The sequence below is a fragment of the Pinus tabuliformis genome, chromosome J (genome assembly GCF_031772625.1).
Source record: "Pinus tabuliformis cultivar Carrire ecotype Pingquan chromosome J, CPIR1, whole genome shotgun sequence".
Taxonomy (NCBI): Eukaryota; Viridiplantae; Streptophyta; class Pinopsida; order Pinales; family Pinaceae; genus Pinus; species Pinus tabuliformis.
Window position 1 is genome coordinate 612,840,570 of NC_142295.1, and position 13,272 is coordinate 612,853,841.

At 39.9% G+C, this 13,272-nt stretch overlaps 1 pseudogene; it reads left to right on the plus strand.

Moving 5' to 3' along the window:
- Positions 1 to 969: 969 nt before the first annotated feature.
- LOC149228450 (auxin efflux carrier component 4 pseudogene) overlaps positions 970 to 13,272 on the plus strand; it is a 95,403-nt pseudogene continuing 83,100 nt past the window's right edge.

A 13,272-nucleotide genomic window follows, 5' to 3' on the forward strand; every position in this document is an offset into this window, starting at 1 on the left:
TCCCTTCCTAAAATCAAATAATTCACCTGATTGAATTTGGAATTGATTAAGAGTGTGAGTCTCTTGGTCTTCTTGGGTCAAGAAAATTTGTTGCTCACTATTGAGACCCATTAAGTTAATTTGAGTATCTTCTGTTGGTTCGCTGGAAGTTGAAGCTTCAGCATAATTTTCCTAGAATGGAGGTCTAATGTTTTGGTCTGGACCAGCCTTTCTAGTATTAGGGTTCTGGTTTTTTCTGAAGTTTGGATTTCTCCCAGTATTGCTCGGTTGACCATCCCAAGGGGATTTCCTCTCAATTGTTTCTACTCTATCACCAAGTCTATCCATTCCTTTAATAATAGCATCTAATTTTTATTCAAATGCAGAAGGTTCTTCTTTGAAAGGTGTCCTCCTTTCAGCTCTAGCTCGAGCTCGTTTAGAAATCAGGTTGGCCTCAACACTAACAGCTATACTCTGCATGTCTTCTAAGCTTCGAGGAGCTCTTTCCCTAAGCTAGTATGCCATATCAGAGTCAAATGCATCAGGGAATTTGATCAAGGCCAAATCTGGAGGAGGTCTAAGATTCTGAGGAATAGCATTGTATACATTATTAAATCTGGTACAATAATCTTGAACAGTTTCTTGTGGACCTTTTTTCAGGTTTTCATATTTTGATCAAATGTGGAGATGATCTTTCTTCTTTTCCCATCTGTTCAAGAAATTCTGATAAAGAGCTTCTGGGTCATTGATAGTGTTTGCAGGGAGTGCTCTAAACCAGGTTCTAACATCTCCAGTTAAACTTTGAACAAATACTTTCATTCTGACATCATCATCATCAATCTCATAGTTTTCAAAATAGTCTGTCATTTTCTTGGTATGTTGTTGAGCTATGTAAGTGCCAGTACTATCAAAATAGGTAATTTTTCTTTGATAATCTTGAGTCATAGCCCTCGGGTTTGTAGGTATTGCAAGGGAGAATATCAGTTAGCCATGTTTACAGATATAAGTGTGACAGCTGGAAGAGCAGGGATAACAGTAGAAATGTATGCTACAGATAGAGGAGTGGAAAGGATGGTTTGGTGTACCAATGGTGAACTAGGAGAAGCTATAGTAATGATAGAAAGGATTGGTGGTTTTCCTGAAGTAAGCTCAGTTTGGATAGGGTTCTGGTGATGTGTGTCAAGGTGTGTGTAGAGCTATAAAAGGGTATTTTTCACCTCTAATTACCTCACATTAATATTTCAATCCAGGAACGTTTTGTTATTTCAAAGAGTGTCTTAGTCTGAGGCTATAATTTGCTAGAGTAATGCTAGTAGTACAGTGTTCAGAAATACAAGAGTAAATGGATGCTTGTCTACAACTTAACTTCTTCAAAAGATTAAATCACTCATTCAAAAGACTAAGCAACTTATTAGTCAAGGGTTCGGTAGCAATAACCCATCCCTTTGAAAACTGATGGAAAAGGAAATCAGAGAACAGGTCGTGGATCTGGGAGCCGGATAGTAAATGCCAATGCTCACTACAACCTAAGATCGTTCTTCACACCAACACCAATAAATGGAACGGCAGATGAGAAATGGAACAACAATTAAGAAATCGAACAGCAAGTTTGCAATGGAACATCAAATCCGAAATGGAACATCAAATCCGAAATGGAATAGCAATTCTGAAATGGGACGGCAGGTAAGAAATAGAACATCAACTAAGTCTCATAAGCAGTAACAATCTTAATCTGTCAGATCAAATGCATTAATCGTAATCAAACGACAATCTTTCACTCTTAAGGGAGAATCGAACAACACACACCAATGGAACAACACTGATTACTGATAAATTATGGAACAACGCTTGAAAACCATATACACACATAGCACACTTAAATAGTAATCTGATCCAAGTATCAATCTCAGTTATAAAGAATACGACTGCGTTTCAAAATAGAACAACATTTTTCATAAGTCCAACAATCGCAAAGAACATAACTTCCAAGATAAACTCTGCAATGTTAACGAACAAGTGCACAACACAAAGCTCTGTAATGGAACAGTAACAGTATTCTGTAAAGACTAGCAGTATTATATCAACTCCTAAAAGAACAATAATATGATGCAGAGTCAGTATAATAGTTCTGTTTGTAGAAACCTTAATGAATTAAACATAACAGAGCATGTGATGTAAACTTATAAAACACATCAGATTACCAAATAACGTCGATAAGCAAACCACGCATAAACCAAACGTAATAATACAGGAGCAAGTGTCCTCCAGGGCCGGTCCCTTAGCCTCCAGGGGTACACCGCTTGAAGTTATTCCAGACTCAGAGATGAAGTAATAACCAAGCTTGTATTAATGCATAGAGCAGAATTACAATAAACCAATTCTTAACGAGACTCAATGATCAAAGTTTTGATCTTAAAAGAAATTACATAAAAGCATAACTGTATCTAACTCCCTCCCTAGCTAACAGTGCTGCCCCTTTTATAAGGGTGACGACGGAGATGTCTAAGTGCAGAAATAGATAAAATAGCGATCCCTCGGGATCAAGGATCCTAAGGGATTCACCGAACCGTTAGTCCTCAGTAATTTCTTTTCTCTCCTGCGCCGAGCTGAGATCTCCACCTCCTTTTCCGCGCTGATTCGCTTTGATTGCTTTGCCTTGTTTGCATTCGGTCTCCTATCAAAGGGACAACGGTTAACCCATCCTTGTCATTTCCTTTGGAACGACAACTTCTCGTTTTCCTTTCTTCCTGTATAAGGAAATGACAATTGTCGGCGTTTTAGTCTTGCATATTAATCTCACATGTTTTATTATAATTCTTTATCATTTTCCGAGTTCATGATGCAAAAGGTTTGCAAGTTCTAATGAAAAGATACTGAAATAATCATCTGCTTACCCTGTTTCATGCCCTCATGAAAACATTGTAGTTGACATGGAAGGCAGTGAGAGAATAGGCTGGAGATGGAATCTCATGTGGAGGCCTACAGCCATGATGAGTAACTAGGTAGTCAAAGAAATGGCATGTCTGACCCTCGAACATCTCATACAAGGCTTGGTATCTGGGTGCAGGGTGCCAAATAATTGGACTTCAGAACCTATATCCTAACCAGGATGGCCCTGCCCTCAAAATGATTTCGCCATAGAGGTGCAAGCGGTTGGTAGCTAATTTAAAATTCTCATACTTGAACAGTTCTCTAAGCTGGATGTTCGGATTATAAATTTGATACTGAAATTTAGCTGCATCAATGGCAAGGTCTTTGATAGAAATAAAGTATTATAATCCCTGTCGAATGAGTGTCTCATGCATGGGTCCTAATGTTTCAATTACACTCGGAGTCTTCATGAGGTTTCTATGTGCTCTCCACAACTGTACTGGGTCCCTAGGCTCAGCCCTTACCCAAAAATCTAAGTCGTTTTCTTGCCTCTGGAAAGTATTATAGGCTTTAAGCCATTTAATTTGATTAACCCCAAATGCGATGAACGCGTGCAATTGGATATCCCCAACAAAAGGGCCAGGGTTCATCTCGATCTCCTGGTCTAATACAAGGTTATGTAAATAGAACTCACACAGTAGTCTCTGGACTTTTACCCCGTAGTTCTTACAGCAGTCTACAAAATCATTGACAGTGTTAATTTGTATGGGAGCACCTGCTTTAACAGCCTTTATTTTTAGTTGCAAATACCGTTCCAGTAGAAACAAGGCATAATTCTTGGCAGGGGCTATACATGCGAAGACGTCATTGTATAAAGAACACAAGGTATCCATCTGCTTGATACCAATATCTAACCTACAAGTTACCTTCGTGACTTTATCTTGTTCCCTTCGCCACCCTTCAAAGGCCTGGCTTTCAGATTGATTGGCGTTCCTACGCTGCTGCTGTAGCTCTTCATACCTTTCGCGAGGGACCGTTTGCTCTCTAAGATTTTCTGCTTCTTGCTGAGATTGCTTCAACCCCTTTCATAGGGTTACTGTTTTTGGATCTCTTCTCCATGCAGCAGTGGAGGCCGGGATTTTTACCTGAACTTTCCTATTGCGTTGCTTTGAGTTCATAACCCTTATCACTCCCAAAAGTGGTGCCTCCATCTGAATTTCCTTATCACGGTCATCATCTCATCCATTTCTATCTTAACGTGAATATCAGTCCGTTGCTGTTCCTTTTCAATTGGAACAACAACCTAGTTCTCGACAGGGTTTTGAACAGCAGGATGAATTCTGGTCCTCCGCCCCTTTTCCTTGAGGGGTTTTGCTGGAGTGGTCACATTTTTCCTTCCTGAAGTCCTTTTTACCCTTTTCCTTGCTTTTAGAATCATAATCTACTGGTGGAGCTAGACTATTACATTCAATAATCTCTGTTGTTCCTTTTGTAATTCTTTAATTTCCAAGATTTCCTTAGAAGGAATAGCAGGTTGTTCGCTGCGACCTGGACTGTGACTGATTCCTGGATTTTCCTTCTGGGGTGTTTCTTCACTGTTCTGCTCTGGCTGTTCTGGGGAAAGAACCTTAACTGGTTCTGTCATTTCTTGGGCGACTTCTCTTTCTACCCTTGTTTCCTCCAAAATTTCTTCTGGTGTCTTCTAGTTAGGAACAGATTGTTCCTGTTCAGTATCTCATATCATCCTTTCATCATGAACAGGCAGATTTTCTTCTTCTGCCTCCTTTGCATGTGATTCTTTAGGTGCATTTTCCTCCTGGGGTTTCTTTTCGGCATGGAGGTCTGATGGACTGGAAGGTTAGCCATATTCACCCATATTGGCCAAGACTTCGGCCAATTCATCTTCTCCCACTGGGTCCTGCAATGGGCTACCTTCCTGTTGTTCCATTTCCTCCTCCTGCTCGGATTGCTCAACTTCTTCTTCAGATTTCTCGGCTCCTTCTTCATTTTCTTCTTCTTCTTCAGATTTCTCGGCCTCTTCTTATTTTTCTTCTTCTTCAAATTGCTCGGCCCCTTCTTCTTTTTATTCTTCTTTAGATTGCTCAGCCTCCCCTTTTTGCCATGAGGGTTGCTCATCTTCAATTTCTACCAGTCGGCTGGTGTTTTCCTGGGGCTTCTCCAACCTCCCTTGTAGTCGTGCTAGTCGGACCAATTTTCTGTGTTTTTGCGACTGCTCGGGTGTACCGGTGGCATGTTTACGCTTTTCCAATTCCCTACGTTTTTCTGGTTGTTCAGGTGTACTGGTGGCATGTTTGCGCTTTGCCAATTCCCTGCGTTTTTCTGGACGCTCAAGTGTACTAGTGGCATGTTTACGTTTTGGGGATGGTGCGGTCAATCCCCCATTTATCATGGCAATTAGCTCTTCCCAGCTGCTCTGCTGCTGGGTGAGGCTATGACTGACAATTAACCGAATCAACCCATGATGACTAACAATTGACTCTACATGCTGTGCCTTTTTTATGCTCCGTGCAACGTCATGAAGTAACGAATTCAAAAATGCAGGTAAATTTACAAAGCATTTTTGCTTTAGTACAGCTAAGAGTTTAAGATGTCATGGTCTTACCACGTCTTTTCTGCCTTCACAGGTGATGTAGCTTTGAATGGTCCTTGCCAATTCTGCCCATGGCTCTCCTAGTGCTGCTGGTAGAACTCCCTGTCCTCTAATTGCCAGGCTCTAGCCTTCGGCCCAGAAGATTTCTATAATCTTCTGCAATCTCTCCTTTTTTAACGTCCATACAGGTCCGGTGGCTGGTAGTCTTGAGACTTCTGTGATTATGTCATCGGTGACTGCTATGTGTCTCCCCCTCACTGTGGAGTAATCCTCTTGCAAGTTCTACAAGAATTCAATTGCCACCGTCTCGTTAGACTCCTGCAAACGGTTAAGATAAGTTAGCCACCCTGCTCTTGCCAGGATTTCCCGGGCAGCAGCAGAGACTGTTAACACATGTTGTTCTATCCGAATCGACCTTCCTCCCATGGTTTCACTATAAATTTTCAATGGAATGGTAGTTGTTCGTGTTGTTGAAACACAGAGAGGCTGACAGACGCAAGACTTGTTCAAAAGCAGAGTATACAATAGAAATGGCTTATGAACAACAATTCATGCAGAAAAAATAAAAATAGTATGCCATTGAGCCGTGCCATACCCTAGTACACAACTTCCCGAATAGTGAGCTGACACGTAATCCAGGGAATGATGAGGTTAACCTCCCCCCCGCAATGTGATAGGCTGTCACAGCCATCAAATAAAGGAGCAACGCCCACTCTGAAGCAAAGTCATAAAGGAACAACATATGGCAATATGCCATGTTTACAAAAACAACAAATTACCGAAATCGAGGGATAGAGTTGGATCGCTTATTACGTAAGAGGCTGCTATGATATGATGCGAGGCTGGGAGGATAGGACATCTGCTGTACATTCCAAGTCTCATGCGGTAATTTTCAACTACTCTGCCATAGTTGGTGATAATAAATTTACATGCGTTATATAATTCGGGAAATGATATATGATTAATTACTAAGGTATAAGAAACAAAAGGGTGCTAGTAACTTTACCTATTGGTGTAAATAATGTGACTTCAATACCATTAACAGTGCTCTGCTACCGACATGTTTCCATAACCTTGGCAGAGTTGTCTATTTCACCCATGGAACCATGATCCTTTGTGTATGCTTAGGGAATGTTGTGTGATGTCAAAATGTAGGCCATTATGCTGGCTTGGTGACCAGTTAACCATAATGCCATTCACGAGGAAGTAGCGAAAAGTGGGCAAGCCGGCTCATGATGAGACCTCCTGTTCCAAGGGTTGTTTATTTGATATACCTTTTGGAACATATCCCTAGTGTGGTGGCCATAGTGGGAATGCCATTTCGCTTTCGTCCTCATGATCATGGTAGGTTGGCTCTTGATGAGACCCCCTATCCTTCATTTGACAACTTATAAGTCATGCTTACTCTTTGTTTTTTCTTTCTTTTTCATAAAGTATTTTCCCTTATTTGTACACAAAAGGTGGTCAACACTCCTTAAGAGTAGGAATGGTGGAAGAAGTCTTAACATCTCAATAGGAAGATATAAACCCTTTGCTCTTATTCCTAAATAATAATCAAAGAGGATTAAAATGGATCATCATGATAAAGATAACCAATCATAGCAGAATTAGTAGAACAATGACAGCAAAAGATGATAAATAAGTGTGTCCTTCCTTCTGTCCTCTTACCAATGCAGAGCCTTATAAAGATATCGATTTATGATTGGCTGATTTTAGTATGTTGTTATTTTGTATCCATTGCATAAGTGCATAGCCGTATTCTAAAAGACTTGAAAGAACAGGAGCAATAAGCATCCTCAATTTAGAACAGCAAAAGGAACAAGCTGTTTCACAAGGAGAGTAAAAGCATGCAAGAGGTGTTCCTTTTGGAAAAAGGGACAACAAAAGACCACAAATAGCAGAAAATGCAAATGCTGTTCCTTTGAAAAAGGAACAACAAAGATGGAAAACATTGTTCCTTTAGAAAAAGGAACAACAAAACACACAAATGTCGTTCCTTTGGAAAAGGAACAACAGAAATAAAAAATGTTGTTCCTTTGGAAAAGGAACAGCAAAAGATGCAAAAATGTCGTTCCTTTGGAAAAGGAACAACAGAAATCAAAAATGTTGTTCCTTTGGAAAAGGAACAGCAAAACACGCAGATATGCCGTTCCTTTGAAAAAGGAACAGCAGAAATCGAAAATGTTGTTCGTTTGGAAAAGGAACAACAAAACAGGAAAATGTCGTTCCTTTGGAAAAGGAACAGCAAAAACCAAAAATGTTGTTTCTTTGGACAAGGAATAACAAAAACACACAAATTCCATTCCTTTGGAAAAGGAACGACAGAAATAAAAAATGTTGTTCCTTTGGACAATGAACAACAAAAACACCCAAATGCCATTCCGTTGGAAAAGGAACGCAGAAATAAAAAATGTTGTTCCTTTGGAAAAGGAACAGCAGAACACAAAAATAAAGAAAAAGAACCAAATTACAACAAGATGATGGCTGATCCAAAAGGGGTTTCTCTTTTGAAAAAGGAACAGCCAGAAGAAGATGTTGTTATTTTGAAAAAAAGGAACAACAAAAATAATAACAGCAAAACATTGATTCAAAAATATGTACAAAAATGATTCAAGAAAAGAACTTATGTACAAACTGTAAAAGGAAATGAATTCCTTAATGAATTACAGGTGAGGAAGACTTCTCTTCCTCCCCCAAAATCTCCATATCAGATTCTCGGCGTAGCTGCTGGCAGAAGGACTCCTAAGTTAGTGGTTTGCGATAGAGATGAACTCGGTGGCCATTTGCCTTGAAGGCATATCTGGAACCGTCAATAGTGATTAGAGTAAGGGTCCCATTGTCATGTACCTTTTGGATTTCATATGGTCCCAACCAACTCGTCTGGAGTTTCCCGGAGAAGTCCTGAAACCTGGAGTCATACAAAAGAGCCCAGTCTCCTTCGTGGAAGACTTTATTTTTAATGGGAGCATCATGCCATTTAGCTCGTTGTTGTTGGATCAGGGCAGTGTTTTGAAGCGCAGAGAGCCTAATTTCGTCCAGCTCATTAATCTGTTGTAATCGATTAATCTGTGCCTCGGTTAAATCTAAGCCAACTTCCTGTGTTGTTCATAATGTTTGGATTTCGAATTCTATGGGGAAAATGGGTTGTTTTCCAAACACTAATTGATCAGGTGAGTAACCAGTGGTGCTTCTACATGTTGTTTTGTAAGCCCACAGTGCTTCAAGTAGTCTGGCATCCCAATCACGTCTATGTGACGCAATGGTTTTTGTTAGGATTGCTTCTATTATTTTATTACCGCTTTCTACCTGTCCATTCGCCTGTGGGTGGTATGGAGTAGTGATTTTATGCTGGACATGATAGTTGTTGAGTGTTGCAGCTATTCTGTTCCCAGCAAACTGTGGTCCACTGTCTGTAATTATTTCTCTTGGAAGGCCATAACGTACAAATAGATGGAACATGAACTGTATGACAGAGTCCTCTGTAGCTCTAGGAAATGCCTCTGCTTCAACCCACTTGGTGACATATTCTGTTGCCACCAAAATATATGTTTTTTGGTTTGATGATGGGTTAATTGGTCCAACGAAATAAAGAGCCCATCGCTCAAATGGTTTGATGACTAACTGTGGTTTCAGAGGCATCTCATCAGATTGACCAGGGCGTCCTGCTCGCTGGCAACTGTCACATACCTGGACAAATTTCTTTGCATCTTTGAAAATCGTGGGCCAATAATAGCCTGTCTGCAACACTTTATGTCCAGTTCTGCGATCAGCAAAATGTCCACCACATGGCCCATCATGGCAAGCTTTTAAAATGGCAAAGAGTTCATCTTCTCAAATGCATCTCCTGATGTGCATGTCTGCCCCTATGTGAAACAAATAGCCCCTAATCCAAGAAAATCGAGCACTCCGCTGAACAATCTGTTTCCGCTCATTAGGGGTTAGATGCTTTGGTAATTTACCTACTGCTAGGTAATTGGCAACATCAGCATACCAGGGTGTTTGAACAACCACAACAAACATATGCTCATCTGGAAATTGGTCTTCAATTGCTGCTGCATCGATTGGCTTTAGCATTCTTGAGAGAAAATCGGCTACAGGATTTTCTTTGCTCGGTCGATCCTTGATTGTAATATCAAATTCCTGCAATAAAATCAGCCATCTAGTTATTCTGCCGTTTGTGATAGGCTTGTTTGCTAAATATTTTATGGCAAAATGATCTGTGTACAAGATAACAAGATATCCAGTAATGTAATGTCTAAACTTATTGATAACATGTATTACAGCTAGAAATTCTTTTTCAGTAACAATGTAGTTTAATTCAGCAGGGGATAAATTTTTGCTAATATAATAAATTGCATATGGTTTTTTATCCTCTTCCTGCCCAAGGACCGCTCCAATGACTGTATCTGAAGCATCAAATGATATCTGGAATGGCAAATCCCAATTTGGTCCTCGAAGGACCGGGGTTGTGGATATGAGCTTCTTCAGATCCTTGAAAGCACGTTCACATTTTTCTGTCCAAAGAAAATCAACATTACCAGTTAGTGCATATAGAGGTGCAGCAATGTGCGAATAATGTTCTATAAATCTCCTATAATAACCAGAAAATCCAAGAAAACTGCGTACCTCTGTTTGAGTGGTAGGAGTGGGAATAAGCAAAAGTATTTGGATTTTGGCTGGGTCTACCTGAATGCCAGCTGCTGAAATATAGTGTCCTAGGATAAGTCCTTCAGTCATCATCATATAACATTTTTCGTGGCTTAAACAAAGCCTGGTAGCAATGCAGCATTGTAGGACTTTTTCTAGGGTATCCAATGCTGGATCGAAATCATCTCCATATGGTGTAAAGTCATCCATGTATACTTCAAGTCCGTCATTTATTAAATCTGCAAAAATGCTAAGGATAGCCCTTTGGAATGTGGCAGGAGCATTGCATAAGCCAAAAGGTAGAACTCGGTAGGCAAATGTTCCCCAAGGACAAGTAAAAGTAGTTTTGTCTTGGTCTTCAGGGGCAATCTGAATCTGATTGTATCCATTGAAGCCATCCAGGAAAGAAAAGAATTTCTTTCCTGCTAAAGTGTCTAATACTTGGTCGATGAATGGGAGAGGGAAGTGGTCTTTTTGTGTTGCTTTATTTAGCTCCCTGTAGTCCACACAGATTCTCCATTTCCCATTCTTTTTTGGTACTACCACAAGCGGAGAGACCCATTTACTATCAAAGATGGGATAGATAAAATTGCAATCTAAAAGTTTTTGAAGTTCAGCTTTTACCACATCTTTTAGATGAGGATTACGTCTCCTTTGAGGTTGACGAATAGGTCTCGCATCCTTTTCTATATAAATGTGGTGTGTACATAATTGGGGATCAATTCCTTTCATATCAGGGTAGTCCCATGCAAATGCTTCTTTATATTTCCTTAACAGATGGATGAGCTTCATTTCTTGTTCAGGTGTGAGGTTGGAATTAATATTTAAGGTTTTTCCTGGTTCAATTTCCACAATTTTACTATCTGCAACAGAAGTAACAGGTATTGTTTGATCATGTGTATCTTCCAGAGGATCTTCTTCTAATTCATTATCAAATGCTTCTTCTATCATATGACACTATGTGCAAGATCTGGATTCAGTTTGACTAATGAAATTATTAATGGCATCATCTTCTGTTTGGTCTTCGAAATCAAGTGCCTCTTGTATAGTTAATGGAGATCTAATGTTATCAGTAAGGTATGATACAGGGTGCTTATTAGTTTTGATTATTGTGACACTTGGCTGTGTTGGAGGATATAGAACTAAGTTCTTGATATTTGGTCCTTTGGTTATGGTCATATTTCCTTGCCGGTAGCCAATATAAGCATTGGCAGTGGCAAACCAAGGTCTACCTAAAATCAATGGATGTCCATGAAGTCAGGTTTTGGGATTTATTATCAGGAAATTGGTTGGATATTCCCAGGAATCAACAAAGACCATAACATCATGTAGAGTACCCTCCGGCCTAACCACAGATCGGTCAGCCAATTCTAGCAAGGTAGAGGTCGGTTCTACAGATGTAATGCCTAGCTTTTGGCAAGTAGTGGTTGTTAAGATATTAATTGTAGCTCCTAGATCAACTCAGGCATTGGATAGGGTCTGACCATAAATTTGGACAGTTACAATTGGATTTTCTTGGTCTTCATATTTAATGGGTGTTTCTTTCCCTAATAGTAAGTCAGATAAAGTGCCAACTACTTGGACTCTTGGATTATTTGTTATATTCCTCCTTGGTTTCTTTATGCACAATTCCTTGATAGTTTTTGCGTATATCGGGATGTCTTGAAAGGCTTGGAGGAATGGATTTTTTATGTACAGATTTTGTAATTCTCCCAGAATGTCAAAATCAGGATATTGTATAGGTCGAGGTATGACTAATCATTCTGGGAACGGAGGAGAGGATGTGGTTGCTTGATTATGAGTTTGTTGTTTATTCACATCCTCTTGTTGTGATAGATATTCTCTAGGTAACTGGTCTTCAATCTGAACTGTCTTATCTCCCTCGGTTTCAATAATACGCCCAGATCTTAATTGAAGATCATTACACTCCCTCAGATCGGCTCCTATCTCTGGTGTTTCTATGACTTGGAAAGATTGGACCGGTCTGTTATTTGGATTAGGGTTGGGTTGGGCTGGGAGTTGCGGTCTCAAATTAGACTAGGGATTTTGTTGTAACGCTGGCAGAGTAGGTTGAGGGAGCGGAATGGTTCCTACTAGCTGATGCATCGGTCTCTGCCAGTTTGTCTGCCAGGTTGAACTTTGTGAAGTAGGGGGAGTCCATTGGTGGATATGAGTTATTTTTCCAATATGGTGGGGTATAAGGAAGATTCAACCAACCAGATTGGCTTGCCTGATTCAGCCACGGGTTTGAAGAAGGAAACGACTGTGGTGACCAGTTTGGAAATGGGGATTGGGATTGACTTTGCCACATATTATATTGTTGAGCATTATACTGCAGAGGCTGAAAAGAAGAAGTTGGGTCTGGAAACATACCAGGTTGTCTCGGCTGCCACTGACGGTGCTAGTTGAGCAAATACATCGATTCTGGTTCTTCTTCTGCCTCTTTATATACTGCTTTTAATCCGAGAAGTGAGGGAAAACTTTCTATAAGGTGATATTTTGTGCAGATGGTGCATGTTTGGACTGCATCCAGTGGACACTCCTTATGGCTATGCTCTTTCCTGCATCGAGGACAGAAGATTGCCAAATTCTATTCTGCCTCCATTTGCTTCTGTTTGGCCTGCATAATGTCAAGTTGTGTAGTTAGTGTCCCTAGTATATCACTTTTAAAATTTTCCAAAAAAATTCCAATTTATACACGTGTTACTCCTTCTGTCGAAATTTTATTATCCCTTACAAACCGATCATGTTCTGCCGGTTTTACTCTTTTGCTGCCTCTCGAGCTCCTGATACATAAATCAATAATGTTAGCAAAGTTTTCTTGATAAATATCTACTTTTCCCATAATGTTTAATGTTTCAATCCATTGTTCCTTCATACCCCTTATTAATGTTGTTTTTAACACATTATCAGGTAAAGGTAGTGATGCATAAGGATATCTTTGTAGATTATACTGGAAGCATTCCACATACTCCTCTAATGTTTCATTCGGTCTAGCTGTCATCTAGAATATTTCGTCCTTCAATTCTCTAGACCTGCAATAATCCTGATATTTTTTTAGAAAGGATTCTTTCATTTGATCCCAGTTATTTATAACCCCGCCACCTAATCCCATAGACCATCTTAAAACAACCCCTTTTAATGTAGAGGGAAATAGTTTCAGT